This window comes from Myxine glutinosa, chromosome 1 (genome assembly GCF_964187855.1).
Source record: "Myxine glutinosa chromosome 1, kmMyxGlut1.1, whole genome shotgun sequence".
Lineage (NCBI taxonomy): Eukaryota > Metazoa > Chordata > Myxini > Myxiniformes > Myxinidae > Myxine > Myxine glutinosa.
The window spans coordinates 330,196,187-330,212,024 of NC_136261.1; the positions used below are offsets into that span (position 1 = coordinate 330,196,187).

The 15,838-nt window shown below is 41.8% G+C and overlaps 1 protein-coding gene across 1 annotated transcript in view; it reads right to left on the bottom strand.

Moving 5' to 3' along the window:
- The window catches only part of LOC137412026 (neuron navigator 2), a gene marked incomplete in the record, with an annotated part of 519,476 nt that overhangs the window by 411,992 nt on the left and 91,646 nt on the right, over positions 1-15,838 (bottom strand).

A 15,838-nucleotide genomic window follows, 5' to 3' on the forward strand; every position in this document is an offset into this window, starting at 1 on the left:
GCCCATTGTCTGGGTCTTAGTAGAAGATTGACTAAGTTCTGCCCTGTGTCCCTTTCCTTCTACCAATCCTTGTAAATAGTGTAAATAAACCCTGTTCTTTCTTCTGATTCGACTGTCCTGTCTTTTCCATCATTGACTTCGCATGGTACGAATAAGAATCGCTCTAATCGGGGTCTAATAGAGAAGTAACAGCACGAGTCACGTGGTACGCATTCCGCTCGGGCGTACTCAATTAAGCGTGGCTCGTGCGAGGCTCGATCCCCGCTTCCGCCGCGGCGCAGGTACCAAAGGTACGTGTGAATTTGTCCCGAAACCCTTTTCCACGTTTGTCGGAAGTGGCATCTCGGTCTCGCGGTTTCGAAGACCCAGGGGGAAAATGGGGTTTAATCTCCCCTTTGTAACGGGAACGGGCTTCGAAGATCCGCAACAATATATATATATATATATATATATATATATATATATATATATATATATATATATATATATATATATATATATATATATAGATATATAAATATATATGTGCATATACATATGTATATATACATATATATTATACATATATATATATATATATATGTGCATATATATATATATATATATATATATATATATATATATATGTATATATATATATATATATATATTATATATATATATATATATATATATATACAGTATATATATATATATATATATATATATATATATATATATATATATATATATATATATATATATATATATATATATATATATATATATATACAGTATATATATATATATATATATATATATATATATATATATATATATATATATATATATATATATACATACACACATATATATATATAATATATATATATATAACATATATATATATAATATATATATATATATAACATATATATTATAACATACAGTATATATAGATATACACGTCGCCTTGGCTGTTCACACCAGACGATATCGGCCCTGGTGGACAGAGACACCCTCCACAACTCTGCAGATGACAGACCTCGATCAGGGAGGCCAAGAGTCACCACTGCAAGGCAGGACAGGCGGATGGTCCGAAGTCACCTGCGGGATCGATTCCGTCCAGCATCCCACACTGCGGCAGAAACTCCGGGGCATGCAAACCCACGGATCTCCAATGATACTGCACGAAGACGACTGCATGACTATGGTCTGACTGCCAGAAGACCATACAGAGGCCCCGTGATGACGGCTGCCCATCGCCGCAACCGACAGAGATGGTGCCAGCAGCATCAGCGGTGGACCTTGGCGCAGTGGAACGAGGTCGCTTTCAGCGATGAGTCAAGGTTCTGTGTGGACAGTCCTGATGGGCGTGAGCGTGTCTGGAGAAGAACTGGCGAGCGATATGCCGATTGTTGCGTGCGTCAGGCCAACAGGTGGGGTGGCCCAAGTGTGATGGTGTGGGCCGCCATATCAGGCCGGTACAGGACGCCACTGGTGGTTGTGGATGGGAATCTTAACGCTCAGCGGTATGTGGATAACATCCTGCGACCTCATCTGCTGCCATTCCTGCTAGACCACCCAGAACTGAGAACCTTTCAGCATGACAACGCTCGTCCCCATGCTGCTCGCTTTACCACTGCATTTCTCCAAGGCGAGAACATCAACACCATGCAGTGGCCTGCGCTCTCCCCTGACCTGAATCCCATAGAGCACCTGTGGGATGAGCTTGGAAGACGCGTAGTTGGCAGGGCCAGGACACGGGCAGAGCTGCTTCAGACATTGAGGACTGAGTGGGACAGAATCCAGCAGCAATCCATCCAAAGACTGGTAGGCAGTATACGCCGACGATGCACTGCCTGTATCCAAAACAATGGTGGCCACACACGCTATTGAAAGGGGACTGACATTGCACCCTGTGCTGTTCTGTACTGTAGAACAAACTGATGAGATGGTGTATCTTGGTCAAAAACTTGACATGTCATCAATAAAATGCCAATGTTTCAATTAGCAATTGTTGGTTTGTTTTATTTTGAACTGTTACAATTTTATTACATTTCAAACAAGTGGTAAGCTCAGTCTGCCTTGCAGAATGCCCAGGGCACGCTGCCGTTGATCCCTTGACAATCGTGGCATGTTGATTGAAATGCCCATTTTGCACTGGCCTTTTTAAAGCCAATATCAAGACATCACGTGCAGCTCATTAAAATCATCCCGTACCCCTTGGCTAATCACTGACAGTCAAAACGGCTGTTCAACAGCTGTGCTATGAAGTGACCATTGAAGGTTCAAGTGACCATCCGTGACCGTTTTGTCTGACAGTAAGGACACTATTGTCCACAAATAAGTTCACACATTTACTACACGCAGTGTTATTGTTGATATTTAAAGGTTTCAAAGGTGGTAAGTTTCTTTGCGTTTCAGTATATATATATTATAATTATATATATAATTATATATATATTCCATATATATATTCCATATAAAAAAAATATTCCATATTAAATGCCAAGTCTGTGTGTATATATATATATATATATATATATATATATATATTATATATATATATTATATACATATTATATATATATATATATATATATATATATATATATATATATATATATATATATATATATATATATATATATATATATATATATATATATATATATACACACAGACTTGGCATTTAATATGGAATATTATTTTTTTCTTGACGGGTTTACTTTTTGAACTCAGTATATCAATCTGGTGAGTTTCTTTTACGCTTCGGTGATTTCTTTGTTAAAAGAACCATGTCACTGATTGTCGCAGCAAGAAGTCAATAACAGGATTATATCACAGGTGGCGTGACAAAATGTACGGACAGGTACATTTGACGATTGGCTTCACAATCGGGTATATAAGGGTTGTTGCGTTCTGTATTAGTGGAAAACAACTGCTGCACATCGACAAAAGTTATTGCCGCTTCCCCTGGAGATGGTCCGTCAACTCGACAATGCTGTTTGTCATTTAGTGGTGGCTTTACGAAATTCCGGCATGAAACAGCGTGCTATTGCTTGGCAGTATGGCATCACTCAAGGTCACGTGTCAAAGATCCTGAAACAAAATGCTCAGAGGGGTGTCCCTACTCCAATACCGAGGCCAGGACGTCCCCGCAGAACCACAAGGAGGGATGATCGCCAGCTGCACCGGTTAGTCCGCAATGGCTGTACCAAGTCAGCTAATCGGCTTAGGGCTGAGTGGCAGCAACTGACAAATGTGCCTGTATCCAGAAGGCTAGTCAACCAACGACTGGTTCAAGCAGGCTATCATGCCAGGCGTCCCCTGAGAAAGCCACGTCTGACCAGACAACACTGCCAGCGCCGATTGCAGTGGGCCAGAGAGCACCGTCAATGGCAGCCAGGACACTGGAATCACGTGATCTTCAGTGACGAGTCTGGATTTCTGGTCTATCGTCAAGATGCCCGCATCCGAGTGCACAGACAAGTGCATGAAGCCTACAAGGAAGATTGTATAGTGCCAAGAGTCCAAGCTGGAGGTGGTGGGGTGACCGTTTTGGCTGCTTTTCATGCAGGGGGCAAAACTGACCTGGTTGTTCTGAATGGAAACCTGAACCAGTTCAAGCACAGGGCCATTCTGGAAGAAACATTGCTTCCATTTGTTCGTGCAGCCTTTCGAGGGAAACTTTGTCTTCCAAGATGACAATGCACGGCCTCATCGTGCTCGCATGATCCAACACTTTCTTGCTGATTGTGGTGTAGAGCATATGGAGTGGCCTGCCATGTCCCCGGATATGAATCCGAAAGAGAACTTGTGGGCAGAATTAACGCGTCACATCGACAACTTGGACCAGCAGCCTGCCTCTGTGCGTGAATTGCAGCAGGCTATTGTAACTGCATGGCAAGCGATTCCTGTCCAAATCTTAACAAATCTCGTGAGCAGCATGCCTCAACGTGTACGTGCTCTACTGAATGCTCGTGGGGGTTACACGAAGTACTGAACTGTAATTTTACTGTCCGTAATCCCAGTCGTAATTTAACTTTTGTTTTTGTTAAAATAATTTTTGGCTCATGTGCAAAATAAAGAGATACTTCTGGAAAACGCACAGAAGTTTAACACAGTACTTACTGTCCGTGAATTGAGTTCGATATCAGTTTACATCACTTTCAAGGATCAATTTATTTGCTTCGAAATGTCAAATGTGGTTTTTGTTTCTTTTAAAGGTCACATTAACAAAATCTAGAATACTTTCAACATAATTCCAATGAACTTTTGGTTCTAAGTCATCTTGAAAAGTAAGTTCACCCCCACAAAAAAAAATATTCCATATTAAATGCCAAGTCTATATGTATATATCTATATGTATGTATATATCTATATCTATATATATATATATATATATATATATATATATATATATATATATAACCGTATATCTTGGCGAGGCAGCCAGGTACAGATCGAGACTGGTAACAGCGAATGCTGCATGACCTGTTCGCAATAAGCATCATGGTCTCACCACATGGACACACATCACACATGGTCTCTGCCCTACTGAGCACCAGTTAGGTGTATATTAAACATCCACACACATACAAAAGCAAATACACTGACTAACCTTGACAGCCGAACACAAATTGCTTTCTGCCTACATTTCTCATTTAATCAGATGATGCAATCTTGCAACGGGAATGTGATGGCAATTCCTCACACGAAGATGAAGACTTTTGGCAAGTGAGAATTCTTCAGATATGTTTCTCAACTGCCGAACGTGCTTGCTCTTAAAATCTCTGCTTTCTCTCCTTGTGCTTTCATAATTTTTACTTATCTTGCATCTTCCTTCTTTGGAAAGTATTGAGATTCGCTTCGTAATAAAAAGGTGCTATCTTTGTAAATTATTAATTATCCTCGATACTTTTCTTTGTCTCGAATGCACTGCTGCTTATCCCTCCTGCAAAACCAGATCTAAATATCCCCGAAAGTTTCACGAAAAGAACACTCCCCCTTTTCCCTCTTAACCTCTGCCCCCTCCCTACCTCTTGTTCCCCGTATCTCTCCAACTCAACTGCAAATGGTTCCTTAAATTATCTCTCTCCATGCTCCACCCTCATTCTCTCTTTGATTCAACCTTCCAATCAGATGGGCTGGTTCAACAAACGGCAAGTTTGAACCAGCCATAGATATATGAAAATGCATGTTCAAACGTTCAATCCTCCTGCAGGCTGGCATGAAGTACAAGGCAAAGGGCAAAAAAAAAAAAAAAAATCAAATAAATTAATACCAAACTAAAAAATAAAATGCCACCTACTGGTAATCTTACATTTACCATACATGGCCCAATGATGTGATATTGAAAATCATTTATAAATTATCAAACAAAAATAACACAAGTCATTTGACCAACTCTAATCCCATGTACCAAACTCTGTGTTACAGAGCATTGGTTCTGACGAAACAGTTTCTTGGCTTGGGGACACTGGGCGGTTTGCCATCCCTCGCCCAGCAGAAGTTAGGGAAGGAATTTGAATACTGTGGGATCTTTAACGTCCACCAACTAATACTGGCAGACGGGGCACCCAGTTTAACGTTCATCCGAGGGATGGTACACACACTGATGAATCACCATGCCTGTGAAACAGCCGGATGAGAGCTTACAGCTGGTTCATGATTCTAACCCAGACTAGATAGCTTATAACTAAGCGTGTGTACCTCCAGGCCATCCTGCCAGCCTGGCATATAACTAACTATGTACTGTATACAGAAATCACCATTTTGTACATAATATATATGGGTAGTCATCTACGACTACTACTACTGCATTGTTTACATTGTGTCCCCACAGGATTGCCAAAAAGTGAACTGAATCACTATCGAATAGCTCTCCCAGCACAATGTATGTTGGTTGCTAGGGGATGTTAAAGATCTCACGGTGTCGTTTGCCAATAGAAGGTGCGTTATCGAAGACAGGCAAATTACAAATTCCTCCCAGGTCTAAAATCCCAGAGAAAACCAATAGGCTAAATCCCATCGGAAGTTGGACCAGGAGGATCTACTGGACCAGGAGGATTGAAATAAAGAAAGAAATAAAGAAAGAAAGAAAGAAAAAGAAAGAAAGAAAGAAAGAAAGAAAGAAAAAGAAATATATATATATATATATGATTATTTGCTGTAGCTTTATGATTTCCCTTCACTGGAACAAAGGGGCCGAGCCCGAACCATGAAAAACAGTCCCATACCATTATTCCTCCTCCACCAAACTTTACAGTTGGCACTATGCATTTGGGCAGGTAGCATTCTCTTGGCATCCACCAAACCCAGATTCGTCCGTCGGACTGCCAAATGGCGAAGTGTGATTCATCACTCCAGAGTCCAATGGCGGTGAGCTTTACACCACTCCGGCCGACGCTGGGCATTGCATATGGTGATCTTAGGATCGTGTGCGGCTGCTCGGCCATGGAAACCCATTTCATGAAGCTCCCGACTAAGTTGTTGTGCTGACGTTGCTTCCAGAGGCAGTTTGGAACTCGGTCATGAGTGTTGCAACCGAGGACAGACGATTTTTACGCGCTATGCGCTTCAGCACTCGGCGGTCCTGTTCTGTGAGCTTGTGTGGACTACCACTTTGCGGCTGAGCTGTTATTGCTCCTCAACGTTTCCACTTGACATTAACAGCACTTATCGTTGTCCGGGGCAGCTCTAGCAGGGCAGAAATTTGACGAACTGACATGTTGAAAAGGTAGTATCCTATGATGGTGCCACGTTGAAAGTCACTGAGCTCTTCAGTGTGGCCTATTCTACTGCCAATGTTTGCCATACCTGTCAGCAATTGGTGTGGCTCAAACTGCCGGATCCACTAATTAGAAAGGGTGTACACATACTTTTGCTCATGTGATATTATATATATATATATATATATATATATATATACACACACACACACTTTTTTCTCCTCCAATATGTAATTCAATGAAACATGTTCTACACTCTACAGGCACAAGAAAATGTGGAAATCGAATGAGGTGAGCAAAAAGAAAGGACTGGAATGAGTTAGCGGATATAATGCACATGCTTTACAATAAATTAATTGTAGTTTGAAAGATCCATATTCTTCAATTGACACTTTTTGATAGAAACACCATCAACTGGTATGTTTGCTTTGCCATCCCGGGCAGCGATACGAGTTGGTGTTTCTATCATTTATAAAAATCCACACTCATGCAGATTTGGTAAGGATGAATAAACAAAGCAAAGAGAAAGGAGGTGAAGGAAGATCAAAAGAAAAGTGGGCATTCTGCCAATGTGACATACATTCTTCCTTTTACCTCCTGACCCCACCTTCTCAATCCTCCAAACTCATGGTCTTCAGCCCTCCTGCTTCTCTCTGCCCTATGGGGCAGGCAGCACAAAACAGCCATGGACAAAGAAGTGCCCACCTGCTGGTCCCCCACCCTGCTTCAATGAAGGAGTTGAGGAACAGTGCTTATCCGGCTTAACGGGGAGCCATGCAATCCAGGTGCTGTGCCCTCTGTGTTGGTGTCGTTTGAAGGTTTGGTTAAAATGTTCAGATAAGAAGTGTTTCATAAACCACCATTCAATCTTTGCTGATGTAATCTCACTGTGGCTGGTCTTGTGACGGAAATGGAGGTTCGTTATCAGGATCATATAAACACTTTGCAATCAATGAGTGACTTCCTCCATCCTTATGAGCTCCTCAGGATGGCAGGCAGATACTTCAGATGTACCCGAGTCCATTGCAGACGAAATGACAATTTAAAAGGGATGAAGAATAATTGTAAGATTCTATTCTACAGCTTCAACTATTACATTTGAATTTTGGCAGGAATATACAATTTGTTTAATAATGTCGGCGATAACTCACCCACTCCTCGCGAAAGACACCGTGGGATATTTAATGTCTGCAAACTAGTGCTAGCATACAGGACACCCGGCTTAACATCCACCCGAGCGACGGCCCACTTTGTGACATAAAACCCGAGCTATTTGCAAGGAACTAATCCAACAGTTTATAGTCATGTCGGGAATCGAACCCAGACTTGACAGATCTAAGATAAGTGCCCAACTTGACGATCAGATGGAAAGGGGATGTATAAATAATTAAAATAACCTCCAAAGGTTTTGATGAAAATCGACAGGCAAGACTCACCAGGTCAAATTATATCACAACGACCATCACAAGCAAGTATACTCTTACTTCAGATTTTATTTTTAAACCTTCGGTGCCCGGTGATGCCGCAGTGCAGCACATGGAGACGGTATCGGGAGAGGGAGGTGTACAATAATCGATTGATTAATTGCGTAATTTAAATAAATAAATAATAATCGTAAAATAATTAATTTCTTAATCAATTGGCTAATAGTAATAGTATACCTAAACCACCACTGTTTCATCCGAAGATTTAACTCTTTGAAAATTAAATAAACAATGAATCGGGAAATAATTAATTATTCAATCAATAAATAATTAATTAATTGATTAATTTATTTATCAACAAATAATAAATCGATTATTTTTTATTTTTTTTGTATACAGGATCGAGGCTTGTGAAAGAGCTAAATTCATCTAAATTAAGCTAAATTAAATTAAAATTGATTAATCAACAAATCAAAAATATCCTTAACAGCCAAATCACTTGCTCATTGGAGTGTCTTCAGTATCAGCTTCCTCGCTCAAAAAGGGGCCTGAGAAATTGTTTGCCCAGATGATAAATAAAATAAATAAGTACTTCATAAATCGCTAATAATTAGGTAATTGATCAATTAATAGAGGTAACAATGATTGGAGCCAAATACTTTGACTGAGCCGATTTTGATTCCATAGTTATCAGACGGAATATGTACACATATACCGATGCAGATGATTGCATTATTTTAATACGACCAGTCACCCAGTCACCAGTTATGCCAAGGAGAACTCGGCGGGTGAAGTACAAACCGAGAATGAAGGTGTGGAGGTTGAAAGAGGTGACAGTGAGGGAGGCATTAAAAGAGAGGCCGAGTATGGCAGAGGATGATGTGGTTGAGTTTGAAAGTGGTTGGATGTCAATGAAAGATAGTCTGTTGGGAGCCGTTGGTGAGGTATGTGGATGGACAAAAGGACCACCGAGGCACTCGGAAACATGGTGGTGGGATGATGAAGTTGGAAAGAGGATTGATGAGAAGAGGAAGAAGTTCAAGGAGTGGCAGAAGGCGAAGGGCATGGGGGCAGAAAAGGCAGAGCAGGAAAGTTATAAGGCAGCCAAGAAGGCTGCAAAGAAAGAAGTAGCAAAGGCGCAGGAGGCATGTAGGAAAATGTTCGGAGAACACTTGGATTTGGAAGAGGGTCAGAGAGCGGTATTCAGGATTGCAAAGCAGATAGCGAAAGAGAGGTGTGATGTGATGGGGGTGAGTTGCTTGAAGGATGAAGTGGGACAAATCGTTGTGGACCCAGACAGAATTCAACGAAGATGGAAGAGATATATGGAAATACTGTTGAATGCAGAGAATGAATGGGATGGCAACAAAGAGAGTAAACCAGTTTTAGGACCGGCAGAGAAGATAACCGAGAGGGTCAGAAGGGTCAGAGAGCGGTATTCAGGATTGCAAAGCAGATAGCGAAAGAGAGGTGTGATGTGATGGGGGTGAGTTGCTTGAAGGATGAAGTGGGACAAATCATTGTGGACCCAGACAGAATTCAACGAAGATGGAAGAGATATATGGAAATACTGTTGAATGCAGAGAATGAATGGGATGGCAACAAAGAGAGTAAACCAGTTTTAGGACCGGCAGAGAAGATAACCGAGAAGGAAGTTCAGGAAGCGATAAAAGCAATGAAGAGTAGAAAAGCGGGAGGGCCGACGGGAGTTGTGGGAGATATGCTGAAGGCAGCGGGAAATTGGGGGTGTGAAGAGAATGACAGAGATCTGCAATCTGGTGGTGAAAGAAGGCCGCATTCCAGTGGATTGGGAACTGAGTACCCTCGTCCCTCTATACAAGGGGAAAGGTGACCCTCTGGAATGTGGCTCGTATCGAGCGATAAAGTTATTGGAGCATGGAATGAAGGTATTGGAAAGGGTGTTGGAGAGGAGGATAAGGAAGAAAGTGAAGATCGACGAAATGCAGTTTGGATTTATGCCAGGAAGAGGAACGACAGACGTGCTTTTTATTGTGAGGCAGTTGCAGGAGAAGTACATGGAGAAGAGGAAGAAGTTGTTTCTTGGGTTTGTTGATCTGGAGAAAGCATTCGATGGGGTTCCGCGTGAAGTAGTGACATGGGCATTGAGGAAGTTAGGAGTCGAGGAATGGTTGATCAGAGTAGTGATGGCAATGTACAAAAGAGCGCGCACAGCTGTAAGGACGAAGGACGGGAACAGTGGTGAGTTTGAGGTGAAGGTGGGAGTGCATCAGGGGTCAGTACTAAGTCCACTACTATTTGTAGCTGTGATGGAGGTGCTGGCTCGGAACGTAAAGGAGGGTTTACCGTGGGAGTTGTTGTATGCAGATGATCTGGTGTTGATTGCAGAAAGTATGGATGGACTGAAGGAGAAGATGAACAAGTGGAAGGAATGTATGGAGACAAAAGGTCTGAAGGTGAATATCGGAAAAACGAAGGTGATGGCAAGTGGTAAAGCATGTGGTGAGGTGGAAACAACTGGGAAGTGGCCGTGTGCTGTGTGCAGGAAGGGCGTCGGAGTGAATTCCATTCAATGTACAATGTGCGCTGAGTGGGTTCATCAAAAATGTAGTGGTTTGAGAGGGTCTTTAACCAGTGTGGCAGCGACATTCAAGTGTAAGGTGTGCAGAGAGGGAGCTGCAGATGGAGGAAATGTTTTTGTTTTTTTTGTATACAAGATCGAGGCTCGTGAGAGTTGGATATTGGAGACAGCGTGAAGCTGGAAGGTGTGAAAACATTTTGTTACCTCGGAGACATGCTGAATGGAGAAGGTGGATCAAACTCGGCAACGGTTGCTGGAGTGATATGTGCATGCAAGAAGTTTCGGGAACTGAGTGGCGTGCTGATGAGGAGGGGAGTGTCGTTGAAGCTGAAGAGAAAGGTGTATGCTGCATGTTTGAGAAGTGTTATGATTTATGGGAGCAAGACATGGGTAATGAACGTCGAGCAGCAACGAAGGCTGGAAAGGGTGGAAATGTGAATGGTTCGGTGGATGTGCGGAGTATCGTTGAGAGAGAGGAAGACAAATGATGAATTGCGAAAGATGATGGGAATAGAGCCTGTGATGGATGCTGTGAAGAGAAACATTTTGAGATGGTTTGGTCATGTGTTGAGGAAGGATGAAAGTGACTGGTTGAGAAGAGTGATGGAAATGAATGTAGAAAGAAGTAGAGGACGGGGAAGACCGAGAAAGACTTGGCTAAAAATTGGTCGAAGAAGAAATGCGGGCAAGGGGGTTAACAAGGGGAGATGCAGAAAATAGGGCAAAATGGAGAAGATTGTCATGGGGACCGCAAGGCTAACCCCCGCTCTTGCAGGGAAAATGGCCTTAAAATGCCTGTTGTTTGTTGTTGACCAATCACCCATTGAAAAATTACCAGGCCTAGATGCTGGGGATTATTTTGGTTAACGGTGCACTTAATTTTGCGTATTATTATAGAGCATATCATATAGCGTATAAAATATTTGCGTAATTTGGACATAACCAACTTCCTCCCTGGAAGTCCTTGCAGTGTCCTTGTGTTTTATACTTCTCCCACCCCTCCCCCACCCTTCCCAAGCCTCCTCCCCCCAAGCCCTCTCCCTCCCACAGATCTCCCGATGTCCCTGCTCTCCCCATCTAGTCTACCGCTACCCTTATTATATACTTTGTGTATCTGTTTGATTTTCTGTGTGATAAATGTTAGCTCTTTCATGAGCCTCGATCCCGTACATGAAAAAAAAATAATAATAATAGAAGAAGAAGAGAAGAAAGAAGAATCTCTGCATGAAAACCTTTATGGCATAATAGCATAAAGAGCTGGACAGAATAACATGAAAAATGGATGTTATCGCTAAATAATAAAACAAACTCCAGGAAATTGTACAACTTGTCTGGAAGGAAAAAAAAACACTTCCTTGGCGCTCCCTTAAGGAGTGTTTCTCGTAGATTGTAATAGATCACCGCAGCAGATTTCTGTCGATGTAGATCGTAGTAGATCAACGCAGCAGATTTCAGTTGATCAATGACCATGACGACTGCGACACGAAGATCTAAATATCGCACTCCGTAGCTAGCGGGACCCCCAGCCCATCGGGAAGGTTTGCGGCGGGCAAAAGGCAGAGTGGAGGGAGTTTATTTTGGTTAGCCGCGCACTTTTTGCATATTATTATATAGATGATGATGATATCAACCATCAAAATTCAACATCTTCATAATCATGGAAAACATTGAATGATGTTTAAATACTGAAACACTTATTATGTTCCAATTATATGCGAGTCATAGGGGTGACCGAACCAGGGTTGAGACCCTAGCCGAGAAACAGCTCCTGGAGAACTGACACTCTGCATGGTGCATGAATGAATGAATGAATGAATGAATGAATGAATGAATGAATGATAATTTTACAATAAATCAATTGCAAGCTTTGCAAAACACCACACATTCCTCCAGATAAAAAGGCAGCCGTGAATACGGTTAATCCACGGAGTTTGATAAGAACGTGCTGTCATTCCATCCTCAGACAGCTTGTCATTGTTTTCTGAAGTCAGATTACTCATACCCTTGATACATTTGCACATTATGTCTGCATCTGTTACTGTAGTGGCGGAATAAACACACGGAGACGGCTAGACTTCCCTCCTGAGGAGTGAGAGTGACGTCACCAAAAACACCTGAACTCAGAAGCTGGACGTGGTCCATGAGATCCGTGCGTCAGCACACCAGGAGAGTTGGGAGTTTCACTTGAACATCTTGTCCTCACATCCACTAAAGATCATTTATAGTTGTCGCAACTAGAACTTGCCACTTATTCCACATTTCTAGTGTTTTCACTATAAGGAAATAAAGTTGCTGAGGCTTGGTCCAATGGTCTACACTACAATAAATTTACTATCCAGCTATATATATATATATATATATATATCCCAAAAGGTAATGGACAAATTCGGACAAAATTTGGTGGACAGGTTGGATGTGTGGTGGCATCGACGAAATGATTAGATTTTGGTGAAGATTGGCTCTGGATCTGAATATGAGAATATGTTAAATTTTTAAAATGATTCTTCACCATTGAAAGTTGGGGTAAAAAATAATATATAGGACGATATCTCAAAAAGTTGTGGATGGATTGTGACAAAACTTGGTGGATGAGTTGGGTAGACCACAAGAACAAGCCTATTAAATTCGGGTTCAGGTCCAGAATCAGATGTGACCTATCAGTGGGATACAAAACGTAAACTGTTCAGCCTTGCGGAGGTACATATGCTCAACTGAGTGCTGTTATAGTTACAAATATTTTGTATCGTCAACAAGAGAGTGTACTGTGCACATGAACCCCCTTATAAAACAGATGGCAAAGCTCATGCAAGAGCAAATCAACCGAGAGGTTATGGTTCAACAGAGTGGGGGTGAATGTGAAAGTAGCAGACAAGACAACATGGATGCATCGGAGAAGTGGCAGGTAAAAGGGGGATAGAGGGTCAGCGGGTGGAGAAAAGCTCAAAAGGTATAAACTACAGAGACAATGAGGCGGCGGAGGATTCCAGACATGAAGGGCTGGCGTGAACGGCACAAGACAACTGACAGACTTGGGAAGATAACTCCGAAGGTGATAGAAGAGTTGGAAGAAGGAGATCGAAGTGAGCGTTAAGCTTATACTTGGGTAGGGTAACAAGGTAAAGGCTTCTGCAAGAAAGCCTTTGTACATTTAAAAACTTCAAAGCACATGTAGTAAACCATACACCCACATCATACATCATGGAGTTGGAAATTTCAAACAGGATTAAAAAAGAGGAGGGTTGAGTGTAGAAAACAAACTTATAGAGTGGAGATCAAACACAAGAAACAGCATCAGCACAGCCTTCAGGCTCAAGCCACCCGCAGCGTTCAGTACAGACCTTTAAGAACTCATTTCAAAGTGATAATATTTATGAGTCTTGTCAAACTTGGCAATAAAGTGCATCATTATAACCATAAGGAGAATACCTCACTGTGCAATATAGCTGCTTTGAACTACTATGAAATTCAAGGTTCAAGAGTTTATTTCAAGAATGTGATTGCTGTGCCTGTGCAAAGCCAAGAATAAGGGAGAGGTGAATGAATTATTGCATGGTTAGGGTTGGAAGGGTCGCTTAGACGTATGGCCGCTCACCTCTAGTCTGGGTTCGAATCTAGGCCCAGCTATAAACGGTCATCCTGGTGTTTCACAGGAAGTGCGCTCGATGCATGGATGTGTGTGTCATCCCTGGGATGGTCTTTAAACTGGCATCCTGTCTGCCGGCATTGGTTGATGGAGATTAAAGATCACATCGTGTCCTTCGGAACTAGTAGGCGACCTATCGACTGTATGTACCCTGAACAAATTCCAAATTCCTGCCGTAACTACTGCTGGGAGAGGGATGGCCAACCGCCCAGCATGCTCCCTGGCCAAGAAAGTGCTTCAACAGAACCACGCTGCTCTGTAATGGAGTATGGTACATTAGTCAGTCAAATGAATTATTGCATGGTTAGGGCTAGCAGGGTAGCTTAGACATATGTCCACTCACCTCTGAGCAATCGACTCTGGGTTGGAATCTCCGTCCAGCTATAAACTGTCATGCTGGTGCTTCACAGGCAAGACAAGGGATCAATGAGTGTGCCGGCCTTAGAAATGGATGATACACGGGCATCTGGTCTGCCAGCATTCGTTGGTGGACGTTAAAGATCCATAGTGTCATTCACGAAAAGTAGGCGAGCCATCACCGGCACAAATTAGCAAATTACTACTCTAATTCTTATCTTAAGAAATGAAGATGCTCTGTAGAACAGAAGGACTTTAAGCCTGAGGACCCCACCTGCAAACACTAGTTGTTTCATTCCATTTAATTTATTATTTTGCAGGTACATCAAGACATACATTGCGTCCCTACAGGATTGCCAAAAAGTGAACCGAAGCACTATCGAGTAGCTCTCCCAGCACAATGTATGTTGCTAGTCGATGTTAAAGATCTCACGGTGTCATTTTCCAATAGCAGGTGCGTTATCGAAGGCAGGCAAATTACAAATTCCTCCCAGATCTAAAACCCCAGAGAAAACCAATAGGCTAAATCCCATTGGAATATGGACCAGTAGGATCTACCGATTTCAATAAGGAAAGTGAAATACTGAACCAACAGAAAATACCAATTTAAAAAACAGTAGGTCAATGTGGCGGACCAACAGAATACCAATATATAAAACACAATGTCAGTTTGTGTGTTTGTACAGATGTCTGTCCCCCTTCATAAGGGTAGGTTTTAAAGGCCAATCTTTTAACACGAATGTGTGTTCACTATGGTCAATTTTTGACGAGAAAGCAACCTCGAAAAACATTTTCCATAAAAGAGTAATTATGTCTTTTCTATTGGAATTGTAGACGGTGGCTTGCAAACCGAGCCTCAAAGGCGGTGTACAGAAGCGTTTTTTAAAATAACAATAAATACAAGGCACAGGGAGGTGAAATTCACTGCACGTGATGTGCAACGGGCACCGAGTAAAACAAGTGTTCACTTACGTCTGTAGGATGTCTAATAAATAAAGAAAATATAAGAAATATAAGACAGTGGCCAATAAGAGCACCAGCCTACCACCTACAACCTGCAAGTGCACACATAAAAACAAAATAAAAAGGAAAAGCTAGAGACGATACAACAAGAAACAACTAGAGAGTTTATTTATTT